General features: G+C 47.3%; 1 long non-coding RNA gene across 2 annotated transcripts in view; it reads right to left on the minus strand.

Moving 5' to 3' along the window:
- LOC119245948 (uncharacterized) overlaps positions 1–20033 on the minus strand; it is a 116229-nt gene that overhangs the window by 12852 nt on the left and 83344 nt on the right. For both annotated transcript variants that reach the window (XR_008551982.1, XR_008551983.1), the window contains one exon: positions 435–509. This is a non-coding gene — a long non-coding RNA (uncharacterized LOC119245948). The remainder of the gene's footprint in view (positions 1–434; positions 510–20033) is intronic.

Raw genomic sequence — 20033 nt, forward strand, 5'->3', positions numbered from 1 at the left:
TAAGCACGCGAGTGAGGACCCACAGCCAGGCAACCCGTTTTATATCGGGGCTGCTCTGTAACACTCACTCATTTGGTTCCTGTGGTACAGGAAAAAAAGTAACAAACATGGGTCCATCTTTTGGGTCACCTGGTGGCACCCCAGAAATGTAAAGGCATCGGTAAGTCTGGCCTCAGTCAAAATTTTGACAACTTTCACAGGAATTATCACTAAGATGTAAAGTGCCGAGACTAAACCAACTCTTCAACTCTTCCTGGTCCTACTGGTGACGGGGCCTCAAATTCTGTGTACCAATCCAATGTGCCAGACTGTCTAAATGCTCGTCCAAATGTCTACTTATTTCCAGTTCCACATTTAGGACATGACTCAAGGCCCTTCTGGAATGGATGAATATTGAAGAACATTACATGATTATCCCCATGCCTTTAACCTACCTTAGAATCCGTCCTCCTTGGGACAAGCTAAAACACCTGCATCACTCCCCTTTTCTAATGTTCGGACAGGTTCATCTGGAAAAGAAGAAAACAACATACTCATTCACCAAAACATCCATGTCTGTAGATGAAAAACCTGTAAGTATAGGAAAAAAGCAGCTGGTTATGTTGGGGGGTGGGGGCGTCCAGGGGGTAGGCAATGTCCCCTCCCCCAGGCAAACTCAAGATTGACAAGTTACTTTTCATATGTTTTGCATTCAACCAAACTTCTGAATAAAGCACAATGTGAAAATAATTCCAAGCCATCCTTCAGAAACTGCAGCTAGGGTAAGAGATCAAACTGAGACTCTGAAAAAGTTTTTGTCCTTCAGAATGATCAGTTCCACAAGTGGTGGACTTGCTTTGTGAGGAAACAATACATGAACAAGAGTCTTTCAGGGCCTAGAGAGTAAAACTCCATCTCCATAGCTATTGACAGTATTTTACAATGAAATGTACACAGTTGTTTGCTTTTACTTCATGAAATGTTATGCTAAAGTGAGAAGTATGAGTGTGTCTTTATTTATTTATTTATTTATTTATTTTTTGTGGGACCCTCGCCGATGGCCGGGGATCGAACTGGTGCTGCAGAGGCTGCGGGCAGCCTCGCAATCCAGCGCTCAACCACGCGCTACCAGGGGAGGCCCATGAGTGTGTCTTTATTTGAAGAATTCTTCACCAAGAATTTCGTTGGTGGGGGGGAAGCTAATCAAAATAGCACGACACTGGGACAAACACAGAAACAGGTTAATGGAATAGAGGCCCAGAAGTAAACCCACATAAATATGTAGTTACTCTTTAAGAAATGAGCCACAGCCATGAAATGAGAAAAGAAAGAAAGCCTCTAACAAATTGTGTTGGGAACATGGACAGCCCCATGCAAAGAAGTGAAAGTAGATCATTACTTAACTTCATTCACAAAAATTAAATCAAAATGGATTGAAGAGAACCACCCCAAATAAAGACACTAATGAAAAAAAAGAGGTGGGGGGACATCAAACTAAGAAGATCTTACCTCTGGTAGCCTCAAATCTGCCATGATATTTTCTAGGTTTATTTTAATTTAGTTTTTTGTCTGATTTTTTTCTTTATATTCCAAGTGAGTGAAATTATCAAATATTTGTGCCTGTCCTTCGAACTTACTTCACTTGGCAAAACTCCCTCCTGTCCCATCCATGTTGTTTTTGTTGCTAGTGGCAAGGTTTCCTCTCCTTTCATAATTGAGTAGTACTTTATTGTTTTATTGCATATATATACTAATTTTTTTATCCACTCATTTGTCATATAGCATGTAAGTTGTTTGGCCAAATTGGCTATTGTAAATAATACTTTATTTTTTGTTTTTAAAGATTTATTTATTTATGCATACAAGAGCTGGGGTACAGGCCAGAGATGTGGTGGTGGTGGGGGGGGGGGTGGTTGAGAGGATTCACCAGAGACAGAGCGGGGAACAGAACAGGCAGATGGACTGAAATACACTGCTGAGGGGAGCAGCAGGCAAGTCAGGAGAGGTCTGCCGCGCCATGTGGGTATCTTCCCAGCCGGGGATCGAACTCATGCACCAGTGGCTGTGGCTAGCTTCTGATAGCTTCATAGATTGCATCTTAACCACTTGTGCCACCAGGGAGGCCCTCCAACACTAGTTTTTTTAAATGGGCCATTCTCACAGGTGTAAGGTGGTATCTCACTGTGATTTAGATTTGCATTTTCCAGATAAGTGATGCTGAATACTTTTCAAGTGCCTGTTAGCCATCTTTCTTTCTGTCTTCTTCGGGAAAAGTGTCTTATTGAGCTCTCTGCCCTTGTTGTACTGGTTATTTTCTTTTTGTTGTTCCTGGGACTTTTTAGATCCACAAAGGGTGGAGGGAGAGACCATGCACCAGCGAGTGGGTGACATGCTTGAAGCAACAGTGCCATCAAGCAGAAGCTTTTTGAGGCTCGCCTCCATGCCCTCTCTGTAGACCCTGCTGGAAAATCGTGATGGGGCCAAAGAAGGGACAATTTGGGGGCACTAACTATTTCAGGGCAGGACTGAGTCAATGAGCACAAATTAGTAAGTGTGCAAACTAACACTGTGTTAAGGGGTCAGCATGACTCATCAAGAAGCAGGGGGCCACGGGCTTGGTTGGGGGTGTGGCTTTTGTAGCTGCCTTGATCAGGGAAAAGCTAAAACTATTAGAGGACTTCTGGGCTAAGGATCCTTGCCCTTCTTTAGGGTGTACACTTGGGTGCCTGGGATCTCAGGGCCACAGGGATCCACACCTAACAAAGTAAAGGGGAAATGGATGCATCGGCACACTTCAATTTTTTTTAAGATTCATTTTTATTTATTTATGCATACAAAAACTGGGTTGTACATAGACCAGAGTTGCGGGGAGGGGGTGAGAGGATTCACCAGAGACAGAGTGGGGAGCAGGACAGGCAGATCTATTGAAATACACTGCTGAGGGGAGCAGCGGGGCGAGACAGGAGAGGTCTCCTGCGCCATGTGGGGCAGCTCCCAGGCAGGTGATTGAACTCCTGCCATAGTGGCCGCCAATAGCTTGATAATGCTGAGACTTTAACGCCTGCACCATCAGGGAGGCCCCAGCACTCTTCAATTTTCAGTTGTACGGCTCTGGAGCCTAGCCAGGGAGTGGGTAGAATGAGGACTTATCCTTTGTACTGCCTGCGACTCTCATTTCCCTGCCACAGACTCCAGTGGAAAAAACCCAAGGGGGCCTCCAAACGATATCCACTTGATGGCAGTATTGCAACACGAATGCCAACCTACCTCAGTTCCTCCTCCTCTCCCTCCACCCATTGTTAAGGGAAAAAAGTACCAAGCTCCATCCAAGCTGCTTCAAACATGGCAGCTCACCATCTTGCCTATGCAGTGTGAGAACTTTCATTTCTAGTGCTCCAGGGAACACCACTCTAGTCCCTTTTGGCACATCTTAGCCACCTTCGTGACCAAAACACAGTGGCAGCTCCTCGAAGCCATTAGCAATGGAACTGACCCTTTCCATAGTTCCATCTAGTCTTCCAGGTTTGCCAAGCAATACACAGAGATACATGGAGAGTGAACACAGAGCCAGAGACTTCCCCCAGGCACTTCCAGGGGCACATTCTTACTGGAACACTCTTAGAGGCACCCAAAGACTCATTCCCAAGTAGCCAGGCACAAGACGTGGCAGTCCCAGAGGCCCCGGGATATAGGGGTTAAGAGTGAGGTGAACCTCCAATAGCAAAGTATGGGTGGGTCCAAGGGAGATACCTGTTCACATCTGGTTTCCTGGGGTCCAGGGAGGGTATGCCAACAAAGGGTCATCACAGATGGTAGCAAACAGTATGAACTGGTAACTGTGGACTACGTAGTTTATAGGACATTTCATCAGATGTCAACATAGACCAGTGACCTGGTGGTATTTTACAAGCTTCCCTAGAATTTATATAAAATCTGGGGTGAAGAGAGGATGTAGATCCGTTTAACTTAGGCTAATAGCTTTTATTACTTCTATAGTAAACAGGCTCCAAATCGAAAGTGAATTCAAGAAAAATATTTGTTGCTTATCTGAGTATTTAATTTAAGTACATTGATTGATCCTGGAAATTAGCCTTTGGTGGTTAGGAAAAAAAACGGACGGGAGCCAAATAAGGACGCTTTACAGCCTTATTTTTCCACAAATGTTCTATGCTCTTTCTGTTAGGGGGAAAAGGATGTCCCAAAGCAAATTCCATATAGGCTTTGTGGACTCCACCCACACCCCAGGTCAAAGCCAAAGACACTGGGAACTCCAAATCCCATCACCACCAAAGGGAAGGTGGCTGGGACCTGAGGGTGGGGTTAAGCAGCCAGGTGGATACAAAAGGCAGACACGTGGGCTTTGGGGGCTCTCTCTCTCTCTCCATTTTTGGGCTCTTGGCCAGCAGCAGCGTCCGGTCAGCTCTGAGAGTGACTTTGGGGTTTCCAGGTCGTCGGATCGGGTAGGACGCATTAAAGACTTTATTTCCCTATTTTCCTTTTCCCCCTAACATTTCCATTAAATCAGCTTTGAAGACAGATTTCATTCAGAGTTGTTTGTTCCTTCCTAAGATGAGACATTTCTGAAAGAGTAGTAGTAACAGATCTTGACTAGATGAAAAATACTTTCAGAAGCCTGAAAATATTTAAAATTATATAAAACTATCAGCAAACTTTAACCTTAGACTTCTCTTAATAGGTTAACATTATAATTTGTTTTTTTCCTGGTTTTGTAACAATGATTCAACAAAACAAAAATTTTGCCTTGTAAAAAGAAAAATAGGGGCTGGTTGTCAGTAAGGAAGCCAGGTGCTGCCCAGGACACCTCAGCTTCCATGGCCCTGGCCCAGGGTCAATCTCTGGACAACTCTCAAGTAAAGAAAAGTAGTGGGGAACGCCTAGGTTTGTGTTTGCTTGTAAGGACCTTCTGCTTTACCAGTAAGCAATGGAGGGCAAACGCAACCGTCTATGGTCATGTTCCTAAATTAGCCCCCCTATTCCCTCATATCAAGTGTACCTTGACAACTGCCCTGTTATGTTAGGGCACATAAGAAGGATGAAGATGCCCCCAGCAGGCATGGAAAACTGCCTCATTAGCCTCAAAACAAGAAGCATTGTAGGCCTCCACACAAGATTCCGTGCAATCCTCCCACAGTAGAGCAGTCTGTGGTTCCAGAGGCCCGCCTCCTCTGAGAGCCGATGCCAGCTGGGCCCCAATGGGCACTCAGAACTACCAGGCTCTTGGTCTCAAAGTCAGCCCAGTGGGATCAAGAATGTCAATAATGGGGCCTCCCTGGTGGCACAAGGGGTAAAGATGCAACCTATGAGGCAATCCGCAGCAACTGCAGTGTGAGTTCGATCCCCGGCCGGCCAGGGAGAAACCCACATGGTGCAGCAGACCGCTCCTGACTCGCCCGCTGCTCCCCTCAGCAGTGTACTTCAGTCAGTCTGCCTGTTCTGATCCCCGCTCTGTCTCTGGTGAATCATCTCACTGCCCCCATCTCTGGCCTGTACCCCGGTTCTTGTATGCATAAATAAAATAAATCTTTAAAAAAAAAAAAAAAGAATGTCAATAATGTATCCCAAGGCCTGCCAAAGGAGGAGATGTCTCTTTTTTCTATTCCCCCATTAAGAGCTTTTGGGAAATTGACAACTGCAGGAAGGGCTAACTTGGTGCGCTAAGCACCTCTCTAGGAGGAATAAAACATTGGAATGGAAGGCAACTTCCTGTTATGTCCTGGTGTCATCAGGCGTAAGGGAACCAGACAGGGAGGAGTGAGCAGCTTAGTAGGGAGCAATGTCCCTGGGCAGCTCAGGACTAGGGTAGGCATTGAAGGGGAAAGCAAGGACATGAACCCACCCAGACCTCCTTCCACAAGTGGGCCACTGGGACAGACAGGGTCTCCCTACAAGGTCTGTGTATCCAGGAGTGGGTTACCTGCAAGGCAGACATGCTTGATTTTTGGTGAATGTGGGAAAAAGGGGCTGTGCCCAAAACTCAGAGACTACCATCCAACAATGCTGACCTGTTTGGGCAGATTCACACACTGGTCCATTGAGATCAGCTCTAAAGCATGCATAGGATTGAGACAGGGGAACCAGGGCCATTCCTTGTCAATGTCCTGCAGTCATTTTGGGAATCCTGGAGGTGACCCAGAAAGTTGCAGTCCACCAAGGCAGAGATGTAGTGAACAAGGCCCTACCTGGACTTGAGACCAGGAGCACGTGACTCGGATCTCCACCACAAGAACCAGTGAAACACACAGAGATGATGGCACCTCATTCACTGTCAGGCACTGTTTCTTTAGTCAAGGATTCACAAGAGGAAGTGGTATGTGCAGGTAGCAGGTACAAGGAGGGGAGGAAGGAATGCTGCTATTGCTTGTTTTGTGGCTCATAAGGTGAGAGTAAGGGCCATTCCCTTCTTGAATCTGGTGTGCAATCCCATAGGCCCCCAACTTTCCTCCAGCATTTGTCTGAGTCCTTTCCATACCGTAATTTCAGGTTGTTGGACCTAGTCTCCCAGCCAGGAATGGATCCCAGGCTGTAGGGGCAGCGCCGAGTCCCAGCTACTAGGCCACCATCGCTTGGTGTCTCACGAAGCCGCAGCAGGAACTTTGCAGATGCTCAGGCAAGCAAGCGAGAAGAGGCAGGTTTGTTTAGAGAAAGAAAAAGTTTATTGAGGAGAAAAGGAACAGAAATAAAGTGGGACTCCCAGGCCATGAAACCAGGCCAGGGAGGAGGGGCAAGGAAGCCGAAGTGGAAACGTGCCACAGGGAATATAGACCTTTTTCCCCTAATTATTCTAAAGCTCCACCAGTCTCTTTGTGATTGGTTAGTTCTCGGTGGTCTCACTCACTGCCTAAATGTCTCTGTGCCCAGAACCTAAGTTTCTGTGTCCCAGCCCTTATCTTAGCATAGTTTTCTTTATCATCCTTGTTCTGAAAAGTCCAGTTGCCCCTAGTCCTGGGGGTGTTTGATTAGTCCCCTTTGGAATTTGTTACCCTTATCTCTGGAGCCTTTCTTATTCCTCTGAGGCTTTCCCTATTCTATTCTGACCTTTTCCTATTCTATTCTGACCTCAAGCACTCTCCCACTTGCCCTATGACTCACTTTTGAAACTGGATGCCATGTCTGAGCTACAAAGCTGGCCAGAGAGACATCGCATTTCCTGCCCTCTGCTACCACCACGAATGGCAGCAGCCCTCTGTGCCTGAGGTGGTCTTTGGCTGGGCTTTATTTTGCCCAAGAAAAGTTCCTAGGGCCTGGAAGCACCTAGGTAGAAGCTTTTCTTGCTCCCAGGGGGATAGACAGACAAATACAACTGCTGGATTGCGCTCCCTAAGAGCAGCTTCCTCTAGACCAGCCCAATCATGGCAGCCATCAGAGTCCCTAGCCTGGGTTTTCTTTTCCTGTCTCCAGGCACCGGCGGTTGTGTATCTTGTCCCTCTTCGAATCTCTGGAGCTTCTGGAGCATAAACTAGCCTTGATCTACGCATTCCCTGTTCCCTGGCAGAGGAGGAGGTGGAAATAAAACCAGGCTTTGTCCCCCTGCAACTCTGATCTTACTGCCATTTTGCCTCCATACAGAAATAAGTAGAGTAGGGTGCATGGGCTCTGCAAACGTGTTCCGCTTGATGGCAGTGTTGCACCAGAAACCACAACCAGCCATAGCTCCTCCGCCCTTCGCTGAGGAAAAAAAATGCCAACCCCATTCCAATCTGGTTCAAACATGGCTACTCTTTATCGCCACCATTTTGGAAAAATACTCACTTCTAGGCTTCCAGGGGGCAGATCAATCTCCTGCTGGTTTATCTTAGTCTGCCTACCTGATCAGTAGCTTGCTATCCAGCGGTACTAACAGGGGCCAAGAGTGAGATGAACAAATCGTGGAAAGGTCATGGAAGAGTCTTGAGCACACAGTTCTTCTCCCATATGGCTCCCAGGGGTTCAGGCAGAGATGGTAGAAGATAGGGGTCAGTCAAGAAGGCAGCTTGGTGCTGTCAAGATACCTCAAAAAGTCCTTGCAGCTGGCCCAGAGTCAACCTCTAGACAACTCATAAGAAAACAAAAGCAATGCTTGTGAGGACCTTGTGGTTTATCACAAGCAAAGAAGAACACACAGACTTGTATTTTCCATAAATGAGCCCATATTCTCTCATGAACACCTCAGGTTCATATCAAGTACGCCTTGAAAATCAGTCTCTTATACTTTAGAAACAAAAGAAGGGTGAAAAAGCTTTCCCGGGCAGGAAGCCAGGCAGGCATGCAGACAGGCACAGAGGAAACATACTACGTGACTAGTCAAAGTGGTCTTAAGTAGCAAATGTGGGCCAGTCACACCCAAGGTTCCTTGACCACTTTCCCCACAGATTCTCCCCAAACACTCTCCTTTGGGAATAAACAACAAACAGCTTTCTTTCTTGTTTGCCAGTGCTGGTAGCATGGCTAGTTGGGTTTCTAATTTTTTTTCCTGCTTAGCCACACATGAATGGGCCCACTCACAATTAGGACCCGTGACATGCTGTCAAACGCTGAAAACTTCTGCCAGGGCTCATTTAGAGCTTTTGGCTGGTCTAGTTCAGACATGGCAGCCATAGGTTCCAGAGCCTGGGCTTTCTATGCGTGACCCACCTGGCAACAGGACTAAGCTTTTTACTCTTTTGCATCTGAACTTTCCAGAGTCATATCCTACACATTACCCTGTAATGCCCCCATGCCGTTATCCAAAATCAGCAACTAACCCACAAGGAGTGAGCCCCTCCCAACGAGAAGAAGACTGTAACAGCGCAGTCTCTGCACAGGCTCAGGGCAGCACTCCGTCTGCCCATACCGGTACCTCTTTTCATCAAATCTCTCCCTCTGCAGGGCAGCAGCTTCCTGCCTGCCCGTGACCTGTATTATGCCGGGAGTTCTCTTCGCCGTCCTCCCTCAGTGGAGGCAGCTCTTCTAAAGGCCGCCCGCCTGCAACCATGCAGGCCTCTCTCAGCAAACCTGTCCCTTGCAGGGCAGCTCCTGCCCGCTTGTGTCTATGCAAGTGTCCTTTATTCTTCTGTCCCTTTCCCTAATAAACCCGCCCTTTAAATATAAGTAACGTCTCTGTCTCGTGGAGAAACTCGCCTGGGAAACTCACAGCGTGTCACTGAAAGGGAAGCTCTGGTGAAACCTTTTCCAGAGTGAATCCAAGGACCCCGTAGTCTAAACCCAGTGACTCCAAAAATGAAAACACATGCCATTTCTACTGTACATCTGGTGTCATTAGTCTTACACAATAACGATCACACAAACTAAGCTGGGTGTGAGACTACCCTTATAAGGTTGGGTGGTATGGATCATGCCTAGAATTAATATCCTCTCCAAGGCTTCTATGCTCAGGAAGCCGGTATATAAGCTGCCCTTAATAAACTTTAGTTATGATTAATAGGCATGCCTGCTTTATTCTTTGGAAACAAATACCATCTCAATTTGGAGGGCCTTATTTTTTCCTGCAGCTGCACAAGGTGCACCTACCGTGGGCTCCTAGAGCCCAGGTGAAGGGAGGCAGAGCTACATCTAATGAAGGCCTTGAGGGCCCACTTCCCTCTCTAATTTACCTGTGCCCACAGTCTGTAGACACAGGGAAGGCCTTAGCTCTATGTTAGATATCAATTCAGAAGTCTTCACCTTATGTCCAATGGTGTTGCGAGCCAGCCGCAGCAGTCTGGGTGTCAGGGGTTCCTGAAGGATGGGAAGGCGTCGGCGCAATTGTAGAGAAAAATGGTAAGGGAAGGGGGAGAGGGAATGAGGAGACTCAGACACTTGATCAGGGTGCTGACATCATCCTGCTGAGGGTCTCAGCAGCCCTTTATTTATACTAAGCAAATCGTGAGTACACAAGCATAAGGTAGGAAGATAATAATTATCACATGTCCTTTTTCAGGAGCTGCCAAGGGTCTGTTTGCCTTCCGGCAGAGGTGTAACATTTATTATTCTTTGTCTTAAAGAAGGCACAGTTGCTAAACAAATGTTTTCAAAATAGTTATTTACTTTAAACAACCTAACAGTTATTTTATTACTAGCAAAAAGCGTATGTGTCTACAATTAACATTTCTAAGTTTGCCATGGTGAACGATTAACTATGGGCTGAGGGAAACAAAGGGCAGGAAGTTACCTGGGGGAAGGGAGACAAAGGAATTTTTTCTAACTAACCTACAAAGTTTAGACCAACATATAACTAATTGATTAAAGTAAAAAACAGAAGGCTTTTATTTAGAAATTATTATCTATATTGTTTTAGCTCTACCAGTCATAAAATTGCTGTTGACTTATTCTTGAATGCACACTCTAACAGCTACCATACCAATTGTCACCTCCAGGGGAATCAGCCCTAAACAAACAGGAAGAATTTAGCAGGAGTTAGCTAGGGCGCCTCCTGGCTCATCAGGAATTTTCTTACACTTGGAGCATGGATCAAGTCTGCCACCCAACTGCTATCTTTAAAGTAATAGAATTTCCTTCTCCAATTAGCTCTTGCCTCAAAAGACCACATCTCCATATTAAAGACTTGGCCAAGGGATGTTTACAGCCTTTTGTTCCCAGAAGTTTTTTCACTTGTTAATGTAAGGCCAAATGTTGACTGCCTTTTGGCAGAGAAAGACTAATTTTATAAAAAATGTAATAATTGTATTATGCAGTGCCATTTGCCATCAAACTGGTTATTCAGTAATTGATCAGTATTTGCAGTTTTACTTTTAAATGCGTATTTTTAGCAATGGCAGAAACTAGCCATAAACAAATGAGGAGAATCTTGGAGTCAGCTACCGAGATTCCTGATTTTTCAGAAATCTGCCCCAAGCCCGGACTTTTGTCAGACGACATGAGTAGCATGGCTCCCAATACAATGGGTCATTCCAGAAACATTTTTGGCTTCCTGCACTTCCAAGGAGGCTTACAAAGAAATCCCCTTCCAAAGCCCAGCTGAAACCTAGAGTTTCGATTTTCCAGCCATTGCCACCACCCTTATTTATTCAGTTCTGACCAAAAAGCAGAACACTGTATAACCAACTGGTCCTGCCCAATCTGCATAACAGTCTCCCAAACTTGGCCATCTACTCCTTCTATCTCCTAACCGATATACTAATTTATGTGATTTTCCGTCAATAAATTCATATTGTGGAATACTACTCAGCAATCAAAAAAGATAAACTATGCCATTTGCAGCAACATGGATGGAGTTAGAAGGGATTATGCTCAGTGAAATGAAACCAAACAAAGGGTCAGAGGAAAAAAAAGACAAAACTAGTAGGCAAATTATAGATCAGAGATGTACAGTTGGGAAGGGGCAGGAAGGGGGTCAAAACAGGGGAGGGAAGAGCACAAGGGACTATGGTTACAGTTCATGGGTGAGATGGTGATGGGATTGGAGAAGTCAAATACTGTACAAAAATGAACAATAATGAAAGAAAATAAAAAAATTCATGTTGTGCTTATATGTGTTTGGCATAAGTCATAACTAAAACCTTCCTGCTTCACGGAAATTTGAATTTTGGTAATAACAAGCTGATAAAACAAGGGTCTCTACAGAGCCGTGTGTCTGATTGAGAATCTCCATTACGCATGGCCCACGTGCTTAATGTTCTGTGAAGCTGAGTAAAGGGCTGTGCTCATGCCTAGAGGCCATCATCTGTCAGCACTGACCTCTTTGGGCTCTCCACACTGGCCCATTGAAAATCAGCTCTGAAGCCAGCATGGGATTAAGACACAGAAGCAAGGGTCATCATTGCCTCTGAATGTGCTAAAAAGACTCTCAGAAGATCTTGGTGGGAGTGGTTAGGAAACGTAATGTTAATCAATGAGGCAGTCCTTGGGTTCTGTTCCACCTGAACTTGAGTCATGGAGCACTCAGGACAGACCTCTATTAGTGAATGAAACCCCCTCAGATGACACCTCAGCTGCCATGTCTGTTAAGCACTGTTCTTTAGCCAAGACCTTGAAGAGGGAGGGTAGGGCGTGAGGAGAGAGTTGTAGGGATATTTGTGGGGGGTTGCTGCTGTTACTTCCAAATTGGCTCATTCCACTGAGGGCGACAGTCATACTCTTCTGGACTCCTCTGGAGGAAAATCCAGCATTAGAGGGGCCTAATAGAGCAAGGAGTTAAGACACAACCTATGAGGCTATCTGCAGCCACTGCAGCATGATTTCGATCGTTGGCCGGCCAGGGAGCAACCCACATGGCTCAGCAGACCTCTCCTGTCTCGCCCGCTGCTCCCCTCAACAGTGTATTTTGTCAGTCTGCCTGTTCTGTTCCCTGCTCTGGCTCTGGTGAATTCTCTCACCCTCCTGAACTTCTGACTGTACCCAGTGCTTGTATAAATAAATAAATAAATAAAATCTTTAAAAAAAAGAAAGAAAGAAAGAAAACCCAGCATTAGAAAAGCCTACTGCTCTTGATACCCAGCAAAACTGCAGGAAAGAAACCAAAACTGATACCTCAAACTGTTACAAGAAAAAGAACCATGCTGCTGTTCTAAGGGTTTGTGCTGTCTGTGAGCATAAAAATGATCAAATTATAGTGTGCTCAAAGGTTTTTATTTAGTGAGAAGTTCAAAAAGAATACAGAGAGGGAGAAGGGAGAGAAGCATTTCAAAATAAAGATTCCTGATCAAATTCCAAAATTCACTATCCCTCCTGGGCACCTGCCCAGCAGGCAGTGCCCAATGAGGAGTAGCCCAGGCCCAAAAGCAAAGGACAGTGAGACCAAATAATTCAAGGCACTTTCCAGCAATATACACAAGCGAATGGTTGGGCAGGGCAGAGAGCACGGGGTAAGGAAAGAAAGAAAATTCACTCAATCTGAATCCAAAATGGCGGCTGCCATAATCAGATATCCCGCCTGCCAAAGCACTAACGCCCCAAAAGAAGAGCTGGCAAGCATGTTTCCATTGTTTTAAGTCCGAACGGCCACAAGGCTCCTTCCTCTTTCCCAGCAGCCCCTCATTCAGGAAGCCCTGTTCACAGCATGCCAGAATTATAATGTCAAATGCTGAGATAGGGTGGAGTCCAGCGAGGGTGGAGTCCAGCGTGCCGTCACTGCCTAGACCCGCTGTCTATTTCACCAGCACCAGCGTGCTACACCACCCTGTCCTCTCACGCCCACCCCTACCAGCAACTGCCCAAGTTTCTTAAACCTGGGAAGCCGGGATCCACACCTAATTCCCAGGGCTGGAGAGAGGGACAATTCAGGTCCTGCTTCCACCACTGCCAAACATCCACTGCCCTCCTGTGTCAGTGGTGTGCGCTGGCTGGGCTTCACCACTTCCAGAAGTAGGATCCAGGGTCTCAGTTTCCAGCGTCCTATTCTGCATTGAACCTCACTATCCTGTGCCCTGTAGACGTCCATTCTCTGTCCTTCCCAAGACACTGATGTCACCGCCATATTGCTTTTTCATAAGACGGAACAGAGCTGGAATCATGGGAGCTGAAAACAAGTTCCGCTTGATGGCAGTATTGCAACAGAAATGCCAATTTGTCCTACTTTCACGTCCTCTCCCTCCGCCCTTTGTCAAAGAAAAAAAAATGGCTACCAGCAACCAAAACTGGCTCAGATTGACAGGGAGCTAGGAAGGGAAGGGAAGGCCCCCATACCCTACCTAGCACAGGAATCTGCACATACACACGTAGCACAGGAATCTGCACATACACACGTAGCACAGGAATCTGCACATACACACGTAGCACAGGAATCTGCACATACACACGTAGCGCAGGTTGCACGTACACTCTATGATTAATGATGTTTTCTTTAAAATTCTTGCTTTGAACTGAGATTCTTGCCCCGATGATGCCTAAATGAGGGCTGGACCTTGATGCCATCAGATATGAACCTAGCAGGCCAGGATGTACGAAGGTCAAGATAATCGGGAAACTGGTAACAAACTCTGAGGGCTGACCATGACGAAAAACCAGGAACATTGACTATGGCAGGCTGTTCTGATAAACTGACTCAACCATGATGGGAAGTTCTGACAGATTCATTCCTGACTCCCTTTGTTCAACTCACTAGAAAACAGACAGCTAGAGACGACATGGCAGAATGGTTTCTTAAGGGTGATATGCCCACCATTCTCAGATCTCTGGCCAGCTATTTAAATAAAAGAGCTTATAGATTTGATTCCCGTCCCTGGTTATTGACTTTTGTGGTAGTGACCAGGTAGCAGGATCTGGCACTTTCTGGAACAAAACCTGTTTTACTTACCACCGTGGCCACATTGGGGGAGCCCTCCCTCCTTCTAGAGCTCCTGGTATCCTCCCTGTTGCATCCTCTTGGCCCTTCCTCATGACTAAAATGCTATGGCCGTTCCTCATAGACCCCCGCAGTGGACTTGAACCTCTTGGTAGCTCTATCTTTCGTACCCTAGGTTTGCAGGAGACACACTGAGTGTGGACACAGAACTGAGCTACCACCAGTCAGGGCCAAGTGGGGGCACATTCTCAGGAATCAAGGATAAACCAGCTAACTCAAAGGGCTGCAGAGGCAGAAGGGTCAAAGTGAAGTGAAACTATGTAGGAGATTAAAACAGGTTAAAACAGGAAGACCTGGCTTTTCGCCATTTGGATCACCTGGGACAGGCATGGACAAAGGAATAGATTAGTTGGTCAATTAGTTGGCCTATTTTCTGTTGCATTAACTACTTAACTCCTACTTGATTTAAACTAGGGCTAGAAAACACCTGAGCAAAGAATTAGGCCAAACCCCTTTCACTCTGCCCAGTTCTGCAGGACACTGGCACAGAATTCCACCTACTGATCACTGAGGTAACGTGCACAGAGTTTTTAGACACACCTTCACGCACCTACTTATTCTGGTTCCACAGTCAAGGCCTCACTTTTCTAGAATAGTGAAAAATTCAAGAATAAGACAAGATCACCCCCAGACCTTTGGACGTTGTCTTCTCGAGACTTGCCGAAACACCACCATCACTCCTTTTTGCAAGGATGAAATGCACTGATTTGGAAAAGGAGAAGAAAGAGAACCAAGAGCGCGCACTCACCCACAACATTAGCTCCTAGGGATGTCAAACATCCTGGCTGGCTTGCCTCTCGTCCTCTCCTGTCTCGCCCGCTGCTCCCCTCAGCAGTGTATTTCAGTCAGTCTATCTGTTCTGTTCTCTACTCTGTCTCTGGTGAATCCTCTCACCCCCTGCAACTCTGGCCTGTACCCCAGCTCTTGTATGCATATAAATAAATCTTAAAAAAATAAAATACACAAAGTATAAATATTTACATATACACAAACCACAAAGACACACATTTGTGCCTGTGTATGAATGTATGTATGAATGAATGAATGAACGATTCTGGGGCTGGTGAGTAGGATACAGTCACAATCTCTTCTCTTCCCAGAAGGGGTTGCTAAACAACAGTCCTGAACAGGGCCAATGACTGTGTGGATGGATCCACTGGGATCTTCATCTGGACACCACCTACCCAAGACACACACAACCAACCTGGGGCACTCAGTGGCTGAGTGGCAGGCTGAGATCCCTGATTTGTTACCAGACCCAGGCAAGCAATAAAGCAGGTGCATTGCAGATTTGAGTGAGACTTGCAGTATTTACTTTCACTTTTGATTCTGCCATAGAGTCTGGGTCCTAGGCCCCACAGGATCCCATGTGGCCTTTGTGACCCATTATATAGAGTGTCTATGCCCAGTGTGACTGAATTAGAAGGTAAGTGTATGTCAAAATGGACACAATGTCTGGAGTGACGGGATGGAGGTGTTTTCCCAGCTTCTCACTGTGAACACTAGGACATGTGATGTCTTAAATCATAGCCTCCCTCCTCACAGTGGAGGTCCTTGGTCCTCTGTTTGGGGAGACTTCTGTTACACTTTCTAACAGAGGGTCCATCAGCTGTGGGTACGGTAGTTGTCCCTGGCAATACATCCACACTGTCGCCGTCTAGGTCTAGGGAATAATCAGACAGTGTAGGTCAGGATCCTGACTCTTGGCAAAGAAGTTGGCCCCAAAACACTCTACCTCCATTAGATCTTTGACCAGATTTCAGCAACTCGCTAGCATAAAAGGTCAGGGAGCAAGATTTCTATACATTCCAGGAGAGACTAAGGTATTGCCTGTGAAGGGAGTGAGATAAGCCAGTAGGCTGACCACCAGGCAGATAGGACCTGGAAAATTCACAGGTCACCCCAAAAGTCTTCAAGAGCGGATTTTTAGGACACTGAGGAATATGATCCTCCTTCATGGAGATGGCAGACAGGCTTGATTGCAGGAGGACCTCGGGGAAAGGGGCAGCACCCATTGCCCAGAGGGTGCCATTCGACAGTGTTGACTTCCTTGGGCAGGCTCGCCACATTGGTCCATCAAAGACCACTCCTAAGGCAAGCATCTATTTGAGACATGGATGCAAGGACTAAGCCTTCTCAATGACCCAAACACTAACACGCTATCTTGGAGAAGGTGGCCCAGAAATAGGACATCAACAAACACCTAGTGCAAACTACTGACAGAGCCGGTAAAACCCCCTGAAGTGACACCCCAGCTGCCATCTCTGTTAGGCAGGAGTCTTTAGTCAAAGCTACACAACAGGCTCTGTGGTAGTGGGAGTGTGTGTGGAGGGGCTAGTGGTGGTCGTGGGCGGGGGCGGGGTGGTCATGCTGCTGGTTCTACAGTGGCTGTTATGTGCTGAGAAGGACGGCTTTTCCCTTCCAAACTCTGAAACCTGGCCCTCCTATTTCACCTCCCCTCCCACCCAGTAACCGCATCAAGTCCCCTTGACACTGGGAAGCCAGGCTTGACTTCTGATCCCCGGAATGAGAGGGACGATTAAGGTCCCATCTGACCCACTGCCACCAATGGCTGCAGCCCTCCAGTGCCCGCAGGTCTTGGCTGTGATTCACCACTCCGAGGAGGCTTTCTAGATCTTAGAGCCATGCAGACAGGACCTGTTCTTGCCTTCACGGGCAAGGGCACTTGGCCAAATGCCCACAGCCCCTGCATGAGGCTCCTTGGCTTCCCCTAGTCCAACCCAAATATGGCAACCACCAGGGTCCTGAGCTGCAGTTTCACTTTGCCCCGAGCTCGTCTCTGGAGTGTCCAGGCCCACCGAGGTCTTGACCTATGCTTTCCCGCGTGTGGAGGAATTCTGCACCTTGGCAGGAGAGGGTGGTAGAAGGAGCAACCCATCCTCTGTCCAGCCTGGCCTCTAACTCCACTGCCATACCACAGAGCTCCAGGAAGGGACAATGCAGGGCTCACTGGATACTTGAATGAATTCCGCTGGATGGCAGTGTTGCACTAGAAATGCCAACCTACTGTCCGCCCATAGCCAATCCCTCCGCCCTTCGTTGAGGAAAAAAATACCAAGCCCTTTCTAACTTGCCTGGAACATTGCTCACCTTCTGGAACACGTAGGGGCAGCACTCCCAATTCTAGGGTTTCTGGAAGCAGAGACACTTCCCGGTTAGCCTCCCGCCATAACCAAAACACAGAGGCTGTTCCTCACAGCCCCTAGCAGGGATCTGATCTCTTTGTAAAAACTCTGTATTCAGCACTCTGGGTTTGCACAAGACCTGAGGAGACACCGTATGGGCAGAGAGCTGGAGACGTCCACCACCCAGCGGCCAGGTGGGCACATTCACATGCCCGTCTTACATGTTTGAATCGTAGCCAAGACCTGCGGGCACTGGAGGGCTGCAGCCATTGGTGGCAGTGGGTCAGATGGGACCTTAATCGTCCCTCTCATTCCGGGGATCAGAAGTCAAGCCTGGCTTCCCAGTGTCAAGGGGACTTGATGCGGTTACTGGGTGGGAGGGGAGGTGAAATAGGAGGGCAAGGTTTCAGGCAAGCAGAGTTTGGAAGGGAAAAGCCGTCCTTCTCAGCACATAACAGCCACTGTAGAACCAGCAGCATGACCACCCCGCCCCCGCCCACGACCACCACTAGCCCCTCCACACACACTCCCACTACCACAGAGCCTGTTGTGTAGCTTTGACTAAAGACTCCTGCCTAACAGAGATGGCAGCTGGGGTGTCACTTCAGGGGGTTTTACCAGCTCTGGCAGCGGTTTCTCATAGTCACTGAATAAGAGAGGTCAGTTTCAAAACGAGGCCTCAAGCTGCTAGACCCCTAGGTGGCCATGACCAACAGGTACCAGTGGAAGGGTCAAGAGTGAGGTGAATCTCCCACAGCAGCGACATGTACAGGTTCAGAGGAATGTTGTTGTTTTTTTTTAATCCATGCGCTCCTGAGGTTCAGACGGTGCAGTGGGAAAAAGGTGGGTGCTTATAATTGTAAGAATTCCTCCAACCCACCATCACCTCTGAAGGATTCTTCCGATGCCTTGGAAATCTATTTGTATCAAGCCTGGATGAATAACACTTCTGTGGACACACTTGTCTGCTCACATGGGGGAGTCACTCACTGAGGATGATTCAAGAACATGCACCCAAAGGGACAGGTCCTTTGAACTTTGAGACCAAGTCCTCCCAAATGTTCCCATAAATATACAGCATGTTCTCAAAGACAGCCCACAGGGCCCATGTTTTTTCTTTTCTTTTTTTTTTTTTTTAAGATTTATTTATTTATGCAAGAACCGGGGTACAGGCCAGATGTACAGGAGGGTGAGAGGGTTCACCAGAGACAAAGCGGGAAACAGAACAGGCAGACTGACTGAAATGCACTGCTGAGGGGAACAGCAGGTGAGACAGGAGAGGTCTGCCACACCATGCGGGTTGCTCCGCTGCCAGCGGGGATCAAACCGGCACTGCAGAGGCTGCGGACAGCTTCACAGCACTGCATTCAACCGCCTGCTCCACCAGTGAGGCCCCACAGGGCCCGTGTTTGACATGGTCCATTCTACTAGTTCAGGCCTGTAGAAAATCAAAGTGACTCCATCTTGTATCGACACCATCCTCAGCCCATGGCCAAGAAATACCCTACTCTGGGAATAGTCAATCTCCCCATTGTTTCTTTCATATTTATTAGCCTGTCCTCATGGTCCAAACACAACTCTACTATCTTAGTAGAACAAACATGTGCATGGCATGACCACCTGGACATCTGGCATCATTGTTACACAACAATGATCTCATATAGTAAGTATAAGATGACCCCTATTAGGTGGGTGTTATGGATCCTGCCTATAACAAAGACTGCCCACTTGTTTTGGTACCAATGAACCCTGTATGTAAGTTGCTCTTAGTATACTCTGTGACTAATGGACATGCCTGTTTTGTTCTTCAGACTTAAATTACTAATAGATTCTCAATTTAAGGAACTTATTCCTTCCCACAGATGCACAAAGTACATCCATTCATTTCTCAGGTTTCACCTCAGCCACTGCCACCAACGGCCACAGTACTCCAAATGCTTGGGCTTTGGCTGGGCTTCATCTTATCCAGGAAAGACTTCCAGGACCCTGGACTCAGCTGGGTCAAAGCTCTTTCTCCCAAGGAAAAGGGCAAGAGGTCAAATGCCCACAACCAGGCCTCCCCTGGTGGCACAGCAGTTGAGCGCTGCCCGCAGCCTTTGCAGCACCAGTTTGATCCCCGGCCACCCGGCGAGGGTACCACATGGCGCGCAGACCTCTCCTGCCGCCCGCTGCTCCCCTCAGCAGTGTACTTCGTCTGTCTGCCTGCTCTGCTCCCCGCTCTGGCTCTGGTGAATTGTCTCACCCTCCCAAGCTTCTGACTGTACCCAGTGCTTGTATAAATAAATAAATCAATCTTAAAAAAAAAAAAAAAAAAGCCCACAACCCCTGTATTAGGCACTGCCAAGGTACTTCTACTCCCCAGCCTAAAATGGCGGCCACCAGGTTTCCAGCCGACCGGCCATGAACACGGGCTTTGTGCTTTGTCTAGGTGCCTGACTGGTGCTTACCAGATTTGATCCAGCCGTAGCCTAGACTTTCCCAAGCCTCTCAGAGCTCTGGACATTGATGGGGAACAGTGGTGGAAAGAGGACCTGTGTTTTATCCTGCCTGGGACTCTGACAACACTGCCTTAAGGCTCCTTCACAGAATGGGGCAGCGTAGGGTTCACAGGCTCTGCAAACGCATTCCGC

The sequence above is a fragment of the Talpa occidentalis genome, unplaced genomic scaffold (genome assembly GCF_014898055.3).
Source record: "Talpa occidentalis isolate TD23 unplaced genomic scaffold, MPIMG_talOcc4v2.1 talOcc4.15, whole genome shotgun sequence".
Lineage (NCBI taxonomy): Eukaryota > Metazoa > Chordata > Mammalia > Eulipotyphla > Talpidae > Talpa > Talpa occidentalis.